Genomic DNA, 14,374 nt, shown 5'->3' with positions numbered 1-14,374 from the left:
ATAACAACCCGACGATAGAGCAGACAACAGATTTCATTTAAGTTGTATGGTGTCCTCTACTTTGTATTCTGTTGATTCCACTAATTCAGATAGAAAGTACAAAAAAACACCTTATTCACCTAACTTATTAACTTGTTTATTTGTTTGTTGAAAGTTACGAAACTCGTATGTGATTGATTGTTTGTCCTTCAAATAGCACGGTTGTCTCATTGACCCATTCCAATTTCTCCCTGTATTTATTGTTCCTTTCACATGGTTTTAAGCTCACCCTATCAAAATATCTATGCCTTACAGTATAGCATCAGTCGTGTAGTCGCTTTTTACTGTTTTCTAAAGCCTTCTATGGATCAACATAACAAGACGTATAGAGTCACTTGTTTGTGTTGATATATGTCTTTTGATTGAATAAAGCCATTTCAATTCATATTTTAAAGTATGTCTTTCTATTTTGTGATGTTACACTGTTGTTTCGTTTAAGGGTGATGGTTGATTAAAACGTTATTAAAACGTTTAAACCCGCTGCATTTGTCTGCATCTGTCCTAAGTAAGGAACCTAATGTTTAGTGGTTGTCGTGTGTTGATGTGGTTCATAAGTGTGTTTCTCATTTGTAGTGTTTTATATAGATTACTAGTATACCGTTGGTTTTCCCGTTTGAATAGTTTTACATTAGTCATTTTGGGGCCCTTTATAGATTGCTGTTCGGTGTGAGTCAAGGCTCCATGTGGAAGACAGTACTTTGACCTATAATGATTTACTTTTAAAAAATGTGACTTGCATGGAGAGTTGTTTCATTGGCACTCATACCACATCTTCCCATATGTTAAACAAAACTTTCCGCCAAGAATACTTAGATAATTCAGTTTGAAATTAATATCCAAAGTAATATGATATTGAGGAGATGTGGTATAATTGCCTATGAGACAACTATCCACCAGAGTTAAACTTTAGCCATAGTGAACAATAAGAGCCAACCGTGCGGCCTTCAACAATGAGAAAAATTCATACCGAATAGTCGGCTATAGAATACAATTTCTTGTACAAATCATTTGTTCATCTTTGCAAATGAAATTGAACGAGATGGATGTGCATTTGTAGAGTAAAAAATATTGTCCTTTAGAGGTATTTGTATTTCCTAAAAACTACAGATTTCTTACGGCGAAAACAGTTTGATGCTTACTCACGACTTGATATTTCATATTTTCAAACATTTTCGCCTGTCAAATAAAGAGGAGAGTATCTCTTGTAAACAGTAAAATAAGTATAGATTTTTTACCCATTATAGGGGATCTTTTAAAAATACAAGTTTTATTGTAAAACAGTAAGGTTTATTAGTTTCACGAAAACTTGAAAATGTCCTTGTTCATTCATTTTTGTGTCATAGATTCCTATTTCAAAATTTCTAACCTTCGCCGCAGACGACATTACAATTGTTCGTCATATCGATAGTTTTACATTTGTCATTCCGGAGCCTGTTATGACTGAGTATTTGGTAAGGGGTTTGCTCATTGTTGAAAGCCTTTCGGAAACCTATATAGCTGTTTACTTCTTTGTCATTTGGTCCCTGGTGGAGAGTTGTCTCATTGGCAATTATACATGTACCACACTTTCTTCATTAATTTAGTTTAATTTCTTGAAAGTTGAACTTTCTCTATTATTTCAACTTCGTACCTCAATGTGATCCCGTAACATATACATGAACATCTAATACAAATGAGAAAAAATTTCATTTAAATAATAAAATACAAATTTCATTTTTTTTCTCTCTATCGACGTTTTGTCCGTCACGTATCATCTAGTATATATGTATATATATATAACTAAATGAATTTGGAAAAGATAAACAGCCAATGGTTCACGGTTCGAGACGAAAGAAAGATGACAGGTTTCTAACAGCTGGATTTTTTAATAAAGAATCCTTACAAAGTAAAACAATATATGTGATGGATGATGCAAGGTTTGTTTGATACCATATATGTTTTAGTCAATTGACAAATATTACTTAACTGGTTCATGTCTTCTACACGCGTTCTACTTTTCGGATGAATCATGATATTATAGGGATGAATAAATTATATAACCTGCGAATTCTATTGTTGCTTAAAGCAGGTAGATACCAGCTAATTCTAGCAGTTGAATAGTAAATCCATAATTTTCTAAAGCCCCATGGTGATCAGCCTTTGTTCTGAAATTTCACTAAGTAAATACATGCAGTAGTGACACTATGTTTGTTTTGAGCTTTAACTATGTGATATAGAGCAAAATCAAAGAGAGTGTTTGGTTTATAAATATGTAATTTATCTTCTTTAAACCTCCCAGCTGACCCTTGAACATATATCAAAATGTAAGTAACATCTGTAGAATCAGAACTGATGGTTTCAAACCCACTATTTATTTTTTGGCATACAAGTGCAATAAAATAGAGTTGGTGTGTATACATGTACGTCAATAAGACATCAAATCAAAAGGTATCTATAATAGAAAACCTCCTTTCGTTAATGATAGACAGGTGTCTATTATATATGCCAAGTTCTAAATCGTCTTGAGTCTAGCAAATTATTTTTAATGTACATAATTTTGAAGCTAATAACATGGATTCCACGGTACCTTTAAAACTTAGGTGCTTACTTATGGAAGTTTGCAATAGGGAGCCCAAATGTAGACCATTGAGACCACTTATTAAATTGTTATATAGATCCCTGAGGTCAAACCATATATCCCCATTCAAAATCATTGATTTAAAAAAAAAAATGGTGTTCCTACCCCAAACCCCTCTTTTGATCCGTCACTGGATCAGTGATGTAGTACTTCTTGAAATAGTTAATAAAAGTTTTTGAAAATGATTAGAGCTAAACCAAATTACCATGTCTACTGTTATGACCAACACACTTTAGAAATGGGGCTATTCCCTAAAGCCCAACTTGTTCTCAAAATACGTAGAAACATTTATATTAAGTTCGTGCATTAATTAAGCGAGTTCAGACGAGCCATGTCCAGCAATAGGTTCATGAAGATATCTACAGTAAATAGACATATTCTCGAGAACTGCTTTTCTTTTGAGATATATAATTATACATGGTATACTATGAGCACCATTCAGCATATATTATTATTATCAATTTAATCTTAATAAACTTTAAGACGAACAGAAATAATGACAGTAACATTTTTTTTTAAAATTTTATAACGAAGTGAAACTATTAAACTTTGACAATATACATCTATTTGTATTGGATTGTATTAATCACTGCTGATGCATCTGGTAATAACGTTAGTTTGTCAATCAAAGCATTCTCAGTATGTGCGGAAAAACCAACAAATTACATGCAATTACTCATAATAACACGTCGTTCTTACTAATACGTACACTTACACGTATATATGCATGTTATATGTAATCTATGACGACAATATGTTCACTCTAAATAATAAATCAATTGCACATATTCGATATAATTTCTGTAGAACAATGAAAATGTGTAAAAATCAAAACAATGAACAAATAAGTATTAAACAAATAACAAGGACTGTCATCTGACACTTCATATAAATTGTTTATAAAAAGTATGTCAATTCTTGAACAATAAATAATAAACATCAGTAAATGTGTTAAATACATGAAATCAGCTAAAGGCTAACACTTTATAACATTTTATGACAGATCAAAGCGAAATTAAAATTAAAAAGAAAGTGGTGGATTTATAATTTATTCATAGTTATTCCATTGCTGAATTAAAGATCCAATTGAAGTAATAATAATAATAATAATAATAAAATAATAATAATAATAATAATAATAATAATAATAATAATAATAATAATAATAATAATAATAATAATAATAATAATAATAATAATAATAATATTAAAAATGAATAAAATAATAATGATAATAATACTTTTTTTTTTTTTAGAAATTTAGATACCACAGCTAGTTAAACTTTTAATTTCGGTGACTTATATAGGACTTTGTGTGATACTACATGACTTATCTATAAACGAGTACTTTGAAAGACAGACTTTAGGTTAAAACAATTGATACATTTCATTCAACAGTATATATATATATTTCAAAGTACTCTTATACAGACATAACATTGATTGGTTAAATATTTCTCAGTGTGTTTGAATTTGTTTGTTAGCCTTTTGGTCATGAATGTTTGTCTCTAATATTTAATTAACTGTGCATTTGTATTCAGATATCGCAGATCAAATTTATTCGTTCATTGTGTAATCATACGTTTTTTGATTGAGTTAAGTCTGCCAATTGATATTTTATCGTATGTTTTTCTATGTTGTGATGTTATTCTATTGTTTCAGAAAAAGGGAGAAGGTTTGGATCCATTAAAACGTTTAATCCCGCTGCAAATGTTTGCACCTGTCCTAAGTCAGGAATCTGATGTACAGTAGTTGTCGTTTGTTTATGTAATATATACGTGTTTCTCGTTTCTCGTTTTGTTTATATAGATTAGACCGTTGGTTTTCCCGTTTGAATGGTTTTACACTAGTAATTTTGGGGCCCTTTATAGCTTGTTGTTCGGTGTGAGCCAAGGCTCCGTGTTGAAGGCCGTACTTTAACCTATAATGGTTTAATTTTTAAATTGTTATTTGGATGGAGAGTTGTCTCATTGGCACTCACACCACATCTTCCTATATCTATATATGATCCATGTTGTATCACACTAGGACAAATTATTTACTTAATAATAATAACAAAAATAATGGCGGTATGAGAAGATTACATAGACATGTAACACATGAAAGCAGTAGCAGCCTAAAATCTGATATGACCTGCATATAATCGAGGAAATAGTGTTGCATTAAACATGAAGCTGATTGAGCAAGACTGTTACAAAGAATAGACTGAAGCACAAACGACTAAAAATTCGTAAGGGTTCCGCGGAACCCAGTGTCTCGCCTACTTTTGCTGTAACTCCCAGGCTCAACAAAAATGAGGAAAACAATCAATACTACTGATACTATCTTTTGATCGTAAGATGCTTCTGTCCAAGTTTGGTATACATTTCAGGATAGTTTATGAATCGCATAAATGTTTTAAAAACTTAAAGTGCAGACTGTATTTTATGTTAACTGTATTTTATGTTAACTGGATTTATTTTTTTACAAAATTTACTTCTGGATACTATCTTATGATCATAAACAAGCTTCTGTCCAAGTTTGGTACAAACCCATGATAGTTAAAGAAAGTTATTAAAATTTTAAAAACTTTAACCACAGAGTGAATGTAATGTTTCCCTGCAGAAAAAACTAAGTCCATTTATAAGCAAAAAACAGAAAAAAAGGAATTTTATTTTTGCAAAATTTACTTCTGGATACTATCTTATGATCATAAACAAGCTTCTGTCCAAGTTTGGTACAAACCCATGATAGTTAAAGAAAGTTATTAAAATTTTAAAAACTTTAACCACAGAGTGAATGTAATGTTTCCCTGCAGAAAAAACTAAGTCCATTTATAAGCAAAAAACAGAAAAAAAGGAATTTTATTTTTGCAAAATTTACTTCTGGATACTATCTTATGATCATAAACAAGCTTCTGTCCAAGTTTGGTACAAACCCATAATAGTTAAAGAAAGTTATTAAAATTTTAAAAACTTTAACCACAGAGTGAATGAAATGTTTCCCCGCACAAAAAACTAAGTCCATTTATAAGCAAAAAACAGAAAAAAAGGAATTTTATTTTTGCAAACTTTACTTCTGGATACTATCTTATGATCATAAACAAGCTTCTGTCCAAGTTTGGTAGAAATCCAGTATAGTTTAAGAAAGATATTCAAATTTTAAAAACGTTAACCACAGAGTGAATGTAATGTTTCCCCGCAGAAAAACTAAGTCCATTTATAAGTAAAAAACAGAAAAATGGAATTTTATTTTTGAAAAATTTACTTCTGGATACTATCTTATGATCATAAACAAGCTTCTGTCCAAGTTTGGTAGAAATCCAGTATAGTCTAAGAAAGTTATTATATTTTCAAAAACTTTAACCACAGAGTGAATATTTGTGGACGCCGCCGACGACGACGCCGACGACGACGGAATGTAGGATCGCTTAGTCTCGCTTTTTCGACTAAAGTCGAAGGCTCGACAAAAAGTGGACACAACACTTTTCAAGGTTGTCTTGATGACCAGAAAAAATTGAAACGAGAATATACAGCCGGATAGATTACATCGACCATTTATTTGGAAATCGACCATTTATCTGGAAAACTATGACCTCTTCGATTTATCATTATATAACATTTCCATTGGTGAAGACGAAGGGTAAAATTAAACATTTATGTTTTTTTTCCAGATTCAATATGGACGAAAAATAAATATAGTCAATATGCAACTTTAGAAAATCTAAACAAAGAAAGAAACTCATAAAATGTTTATTTTCAACTGACACAGATCTAACCTAACTATTTTGATACCTTTATTAGCAATCATTTATGACATTATTTTATTGTAGTTATATATGTATATCCATAATAAGAGGACGAACGTACTTATGTGTAGTGAAAGCAGGTAGAAGTAATACAATGCACAATAGATACTAATATGAGAAGTAAGGGTATCACTTATCCTTAAATGATTTGACATGATCGCTCCCCTATATCGTTATAAGTGAATTGTACCTGAGATCATTTTGTCGTAAATTTAATTTAGATTACTCTCCAAACACAAGTCGAGGTATCTCCGCTACGGAATTGTACTAATTGTGGTTAAAAATACAAGATAAAACAAGAGTTCCAGTGCAAAATATGGGATACAATTTGAATACATAGTAATTATATTACTTGATAAACTCATTTTGTTTTCTATTTTAAGTGTTTTTTTTCTTGTATACGAATACGAATTTGTATTAACCAAATGAGGAGTCGAGGAGGATATATAACATAAAGTCATATGGTTGGTAAACTAAGAAAAGTTGACCTCGGATGGATTTGACTATTCTATGTATGTCCTTTTTGTAATAAGCTTCTCGTGTGTTCAAGGTAGTTTAATATCTTTGGATTTTATTTTTTTTTTCATTTCAGCGTTCCTAATAAAAATAACTAGACAGCGTTTCGGACACAAAAAAAAATTAGAAAACAATTAATTTCCCAGTTTAATTGCATAACAATGATAATATATATTATGAATATCAACATACAAAAGATAAAAGTACATTGGTTTTTGTAATTAAATTAATACTGATGTTTCAAAAGTGTCAAAGTGACCAGGGAGGTGTTATTCAAATACTCTACACAAGACAAAACATGTCGGTGCTTTATGTAGAATCTGTTTGCTACTAATGCGTATGACACAAAAAAAGTAATGCGAGAGAACAATACAGCACTATTTGTCACATATATAGAAGATATATCTCTAAAGTAAAAGAGGGCGAAAGATACCAGAGGCCCGGGATAGTCAAACTCACAAATCGAAAATAAACTGAAAACGCTATGACTAAAAATGAAAATAAGATATGCTATCGCATCGACTTAAAAGTTTTAGACTTGGTATATAAAACTAAACAAAATAAAATTGTCTTTTATTAACTTTATATATATATATAAATAGAGTATAAAAGTCATGAATAGTAACAGAGTGTATCAGTGTGTAACAGTTTGAAGCTATCTTTTTATTAAAAATAAATAGACACAATGCTACTAAAATTTCATTTTTTGTTAAAACTACATTAAAGTAACAAAAACCTATATCAAACGCAGCTGAGATATATTTAAACGTATATTAATTTTGACTCTCAACAGGACTACTGACAACATTAGAAAATTTGTCAGCTCTATTTAATGGCACATGTCAATCAACTACTTAGAGAAAACCAGGGGGCATGGTGTCCGGGTTAAGAATGAAAGTTCTATGCAGGAGCAAGAAAAATTGCTGAATCAGCAATACCTTCAGACGTCATTTCTACATGAGGTATCATTTTATCATACCTAATTCATTTAAACAGCTGGTGTCAAATATTTACAGAAACTAAACTAGGGTTATACTATATACATTTAGGATATTTAAATCAATTGTAAATCAAGTCAGCGAGATTATTTATCAGGTGTCAAATCTTAATGATTTCTTATATCAACACGATAAACAAATTATCCTTACTGTATATTATTTCAACCAAATAATAATTATAACAGTGTCATATAACTTTTGTAATATCTTCTAAATGGAAAGAATGAATACAATCCATAGGTTATATAGCATTTCATACAATTCCGATGTAATTTCCTACGACTATAATCAGAAGATCTTAGAGGAGTCAAATACCATGTAAACTTATGTAATTCAAACAAAATGTAGAAGATTGAAGGCGGAAAACGCCAATTAATGCTTGCTTAAATTTCTTTTGTTCGTGTAGGTATTATGGATACTGGTATATATTTATAGTGACTATTATAATGAGACATCTATGTTACTAAATGAAGAGTTGAAATTGGTTGTCGCGTTTTCTTCTTTTACATAAAATCCAGTAATATTGTTTTCTTTTACCACTAAGAGGTTATGACCAGAGTAGTTTATTATGTGTTCATTTCAAGATATTTTTGGGGTATTTGGGGGTTGAAGTCGGAAAAAGCCATTTCGGATCGACCGTCCTTCACGACGTTCGGCTCTGAAATTTACGTGCCGTCATCATTTCCGTCGTTGCACGTCTGCCGGGCAAACATAAATTTTATTTTGTAGCAGATACGGTAAAGATTGACATTACACTGACAAACTTTGTGATACACATTTCCTTGACGCTCTCAGCAATTTAAAAACATAACGTCAAGAGTTTTCCTATTCAACATGAAAAGGGTGGGGGGATTACTTTAGTTTTCGATTAAAAATTGCCCATTTTCACTCTATGTGTCATCAATCAATTAAAGGTATTTTGATCAGCACAATGCATCCAGGGTATAAGTTTACAATGACATATCCTATGATAAGGTTACAAAAGCCAATAGTTTTTGTCTCGAAAACTATTCGTTTGGGTGTCATATAAAAGGGTAGTGGTATTTCGTCTGTGACACACTTCTTTATATCGCCTTACACCAAAACTATATCTTTAAATCATGAACCAAAGTATATTTCGCTGGTATTTTCTAGTCATCTACTATAATTGGAAAGAGTGGGAACAAAATAAATAGATGAGAGCTCTGACGTCATATAGCGATATATGTCTTAAGCTGCGTTTGTACACGGTACCGTGGAGTTTTCCTCCTAATTGATATTTGTTGGCATGACACGGGTTATGTTCTTTTCATATATGTTATGATGGTATGATACTAAACCCCTAACGGGAAGGATTGTGCCTGATGTTCATATGATGAAATCATAATCTTTCAGTCAGTTTAATTGAAGTCTGGAGCTGGCATGTCAGTTAACTGCTAGTAGTCTGTTGTTATTTATGTATTATTGTCATTTTGTTTATTTTCTTTGGTTACCTCTTCTGACACCAGACTCGGACTTCTCTTGAACTGAATTTTAATGTGCGTATTGTTATGCGTTTACTTTTCTACATTGGTTAGAGGTATAGGGGGAGGGTTGACAAACATGTTTAACCCCGCCGCATATTTGCGCCTGTCCCAAGTCAGGAGCCTCTGGCCTTTGTTAGTCTTGTATTATTTTAATTTTAGTTTCTTGTGTACAATTTGGAAATTAGTATGGCGTTCATTATCACTGAACTGGTATATATTTGTTTAGGGGCCAGCTGAAGGACGCCTCCGGGTGCGGGAATTTCTCGCTACATTGAAGACCTGTTGGTGATCTTCTGCTGTTGTTTTTTTATTTGGTCGGGTTGGTGTCTCTTTGACACATTCCCCATTTACATTCTCAATTTTATATCCTCGCCCAGATAAACCATACAAAGTACGATATATGCAACTATTGCTTAGTTGGCGTTAGGAAAACAATTAACATTGCAAATTTAAGAGTTAACATACAGTCTTCAGCAGTAGCAATCATTTTTATGATATGTACAAAACTATGAACGAAAAATAAATATGAAACTATATCGACAAACGACAACGACTGGATTACTGACATTGGTTAAACTTGTTTGAAGGCGCCGACCATCCTAAACATTGGCCGATGGTGTACAACACAAGGACAAATCATAACAAGAATGTGTCCAAAGTACACAGATGCCCCACTCGCATTATCATTTTCTATGTTTAGTTGACCGTGAAATTGAGATAATAAAATATAATTTGGCATAAAATTAGAAAGATCATAACCTAAGCAACATGTGTACTAAGTTTCAAGTTGATTGGACTTCAACTAAATTAAAAACTACCTTGACCAAAAACTTTAACCTGAAACTTGCACTATGATTTTGTATGTTCAATGGTCCATTGAATTTGGGTTCAAAAGTCTAATTTGGCTATTAAATTAGAAAGATCATATCATAGGGAACACGTGTACTAAGTTTGAAGTTGATTGGACTTCAACTTCAGCAAAAACTACCTTGACCAAAAACTTTAACCTGAACGGACGGACAGACGGACGGACGCATAGACCAGAAAACATAATGCCCCTCTATTATCGTAGGTGGGGCATAAAAATCAGTTGAGAATGGTTAAACTCATCAGATTGACACAAAACAGATGTAAATTTAACAAAAACACAGACCGGACAGGTTACTTATAAATCCAGAATGCAATAAGTACAAGTGTACTCAGAGCTAGATCAAAGCTTATAACAACTAATTAAAAAATCATGCATCCAACTCTAACTGTGTTTGCAATAAATGTATAAAACAACGAAATAAACAGAGAATGAAGACACGTTTTATACTACGCCTAGAATTGATTAATGTACAACACATCAATGCATAAAAATAATTTAGCGAATTGTTGTTCATTTAAACATGTTTTAAATAATGACCAGGTGAAATTATAAACAAAACTGATATAACCAAACTTTTATCAATAATGTTTTAAGCACAAAAAATAAATAAGAATATTCAAACAATATCTTAACTTATTTGATTTATGAATAATATAACCATTATAAGCTCCGTTTCAACTGATAAGGGCATTGGTGCTATCAATGATATCAACATTGTTTACCAGATATCTTTACGCTAGTTATGTTATTTCGAGAGACATAAGGACAAATAAAGTACGAAGTTGAAGACCATTAAGGACCAAAATATCCTAAATGTTTAACCTAAAACAGCTAAGGTAATCTATTCGAATTCCTGAGGTAGAAAAGCCTTAGTATTTCAAAAATTCAGTTTTGTTAACAGTTAATTTATAACCATGAGCATATCAATGATAACTCAAGTCAACACACAAGCGCTGACTACTGGGCTGGTGATACTCTCGGGAAAATAAATCTCCCCCAGCGGTGGCATCGACCCAGTAGTTGTGAATAAACTCATCATATATACCAGGATTTAAATTTTATAGTTTTATATATACGCCAGACGCGCGTTTCGTCTACAAAAGACTCACCAGTGACGCTTGAATCCAAGAAAGTTTAAAAGGCCAAATAAAGTACGAAGTTGAAGAGCATTGAAGACCAAAAATTCATTTATTTTTTCATTCACAATCAATTTGATAGTTTGCTGAATACAGCTGAGGTAATCTATTCCTGAGGTAGAAAAGCCTTAGTATTTTTCAAAAATTCAAAGTTTTGTTAACAGTTAATTTATTATCATGAACATATCAATGATAACTCAAGTCAACACAAAAGTTCTGACTACTGGGCTGGTGATACCCTCGGGGAAATAAATCTCCACAAGCAGTGACATCGACCCAGTGGTTGTAAATAAACCCATGATGAAGCTGAGGACCTGACAATGCAAAGAAAAAAGGTGTAAAGCAATAGCAAGATGAACAAAAACACTTTAATTGAAGCAAACAAAGACTTACAATGAGCACATTGGTTTCTCACCATTTACGAAAACCGAGGTTTTTGATACTTAAATATCATATCCCAGGGACTGTATTGTTGTTGTAGCATGCAGATAAAGCCCCAAACAGTATTGTTTTATATGAAATAAACTGTTGATTCACGTATATATGTCTCAACTAAATTTGATTGAATAAAAGAAAGGATGAAACTAAAAAAGCTATACTTTGACTTGAAAAGTCATGTTCGCTATCCAAGGGTTAGGATCCACTTCCCTCCTCTCCATCTTTGGCGGATTGAGATAGAATTTCGGAGACAAAAGGTTATGGTTTTCATTGGTTGCAGGCGAAACTCACAGCATCTAATCAAAAAGCGCCTATATTATGATCACGTGTAAACGTAGAAAGTGTATTTAAAACATTGCCACGTGCATTTTGTGCAACAAGTCTTTACAAACCTAAATATAGGACTATATTTAGTGACGATTTGAATGTTTTTAATCGACAAACAGAAATTCCCATGCATGTTTCTTACACAAATGCACGAATGAAAACGGATATTTTCGTTTTCTGCCTTAATAAGTGTGTAGAATCTAGACGCTACAGTGTTTTTACCTCCAAATGGAAAATTTTCAGTGCTACCATGACTTTAATCTACCGATAATTGGCGCAACATTGTTATCACAAATTTTGGCGTAATCTGCCAAGGTTGGAGAGGAGGGAAGTGGATCGTTACCCTTAGCTAACGAAGATGTTGAAAAGTATGCAAATCATTTGAAGTAAATAAACCTTAATTGAATACAAGCCAATAACAGCCGTGGAATGAGAGAAAAAACATCAAATTTCCTTTTAACTAACGTTAAACAAACTCCAACCTGTTAACTAATTCGTACGGTGACCTATATTTGTTAATTTCTATGTCATTTCGTCTCTAGTGGAATGTTGTCTAATGGGAAATCTTCCTTTTTGATAAACACAATTCTCAATGACTAAGGGGGTTTGGGCACAACAATCTCCATGGAAAAAGATGTGACAATGCTAATACAGCTGCATACCAAATATCGTTGACCTCTAGTGGTCTTCTCAAACTGACCTATATCACAAACTGTTACATGTTAACTAAGTAAAAGTCAATAGACCATGACTGAATCCCACATAATTATACCCCACCATCACTCATCATAAAAGAGGATATATTAGATTTTTATTGATACATCAAATGATCTTAGCATCATTCTTTATACATTTAACGACGGTTATTGGGAATATTTGAATGTCACAGGCATATTCAATAAACGAGGGGCGAAAGATACTAGAGAGACACTCAAACTCATCGATCAAAACTAAACTGAAAAAGTAATGGCTACAAAAGAAAAGGACAAACAGACAGACAATAGTACATCAAACACAACGTTCAACTAAGCAACACTGACCCAACCAAAAGCTGAGGGTGATCTTAGGTGCTCTTGGAAGGTAAATTTGTAAGTCTGAGGCACTCGCGTATCAACAAACAATTGATAACTGAGCTCATATTATTGGTTCATTCATATGAGACATACTTTCAATAGGTGCTTCAAATAATGAATAAAAAGCTGGTTGTAGTATCCTTTAACTTCGCGTTCCGATATTAAGACGATGTTATAACACGTAATAAATTAAAGTACGGTGTCTATGTTACACTGTTTTATCCAATCAATCTTATAATTAGCGATACCTCAGAAACAGAGCTTCAAACCTTGACTCACAGCTAGAAATTGAAGACAGTAATGGTACTTTTAGTGCATGAACAAGAATGAAGAGCTAGAAGGTTGGAGATATCCTTAGCCGTATTTGACGCATTTTTTTTTTATAATTTTAGGTCATAAATGCTTGTCAACTTTGTACTTCCAAGTTGTTTGGCTTTCTAACTATTTTGATCTGAGCGCCACTACGAGTCTTATGTAGACGAAACAGGCGTCTGGCGTATTGAATTATAAGCCTGGTACCTTTTATAACTATTTACACCACTTGGTCGATGCCACTGCTGGTAGACGTTTCGTCCCCGAAGGTATCACCAGCACATAAGTCAGCACTTCGGTGTTGACATGAACATCAATTATATGATCATTTTTATAAATTTTCTATTTGTAAAAAAAATTAGTTATTCGAAATACGCAGGATTCTCGTATCCCATGCTTTCTTAGCCATAACTGGCTCAACTTTTTTTTAGAATTTTAGGTCATAAATACTCTGCATTTTTGTACTTGTTTGGCTTTCTAACTATTTTGACCTGAGCGTCAAAGACGACACGCGTGTGTGGCATATTAAATCATAAGCCTGGTACCTTTGATAACTAATTAGAAAGCCACATGATAAGATTACTAGCCTAATAATTTTACTCCTGATATTCTTAATCAGTATATATGTATATCAGAGGGTGACATTTTGCTTTGCCAGTCAGAACAGTACTTATTACACTAAACATATTAAATATGACAAAGTAATTAAAGATATGATTCAATTTTTCAATAGATTATTTTAAGGAAATGGTTCC

Source organism: Mytilus trossulus, chromosome 2, assembly GCF_036588685.1.
Source record: "Mytilus trossulus isolate FHL-02 chromosome 2, PNRI_Mtr1.1.1.hap1, whole genome shotgun sequence".
NCBI classification, from domain to species: domain Eukaryota; kingdom Metazoa; phylum Mollusca; class Bivalvia; order Mytilida; family Mytilidae; genus Mytilus; species Mytilus trossulus.
This window is presented reverse-complemented; position numbering follows the sequence as displayed.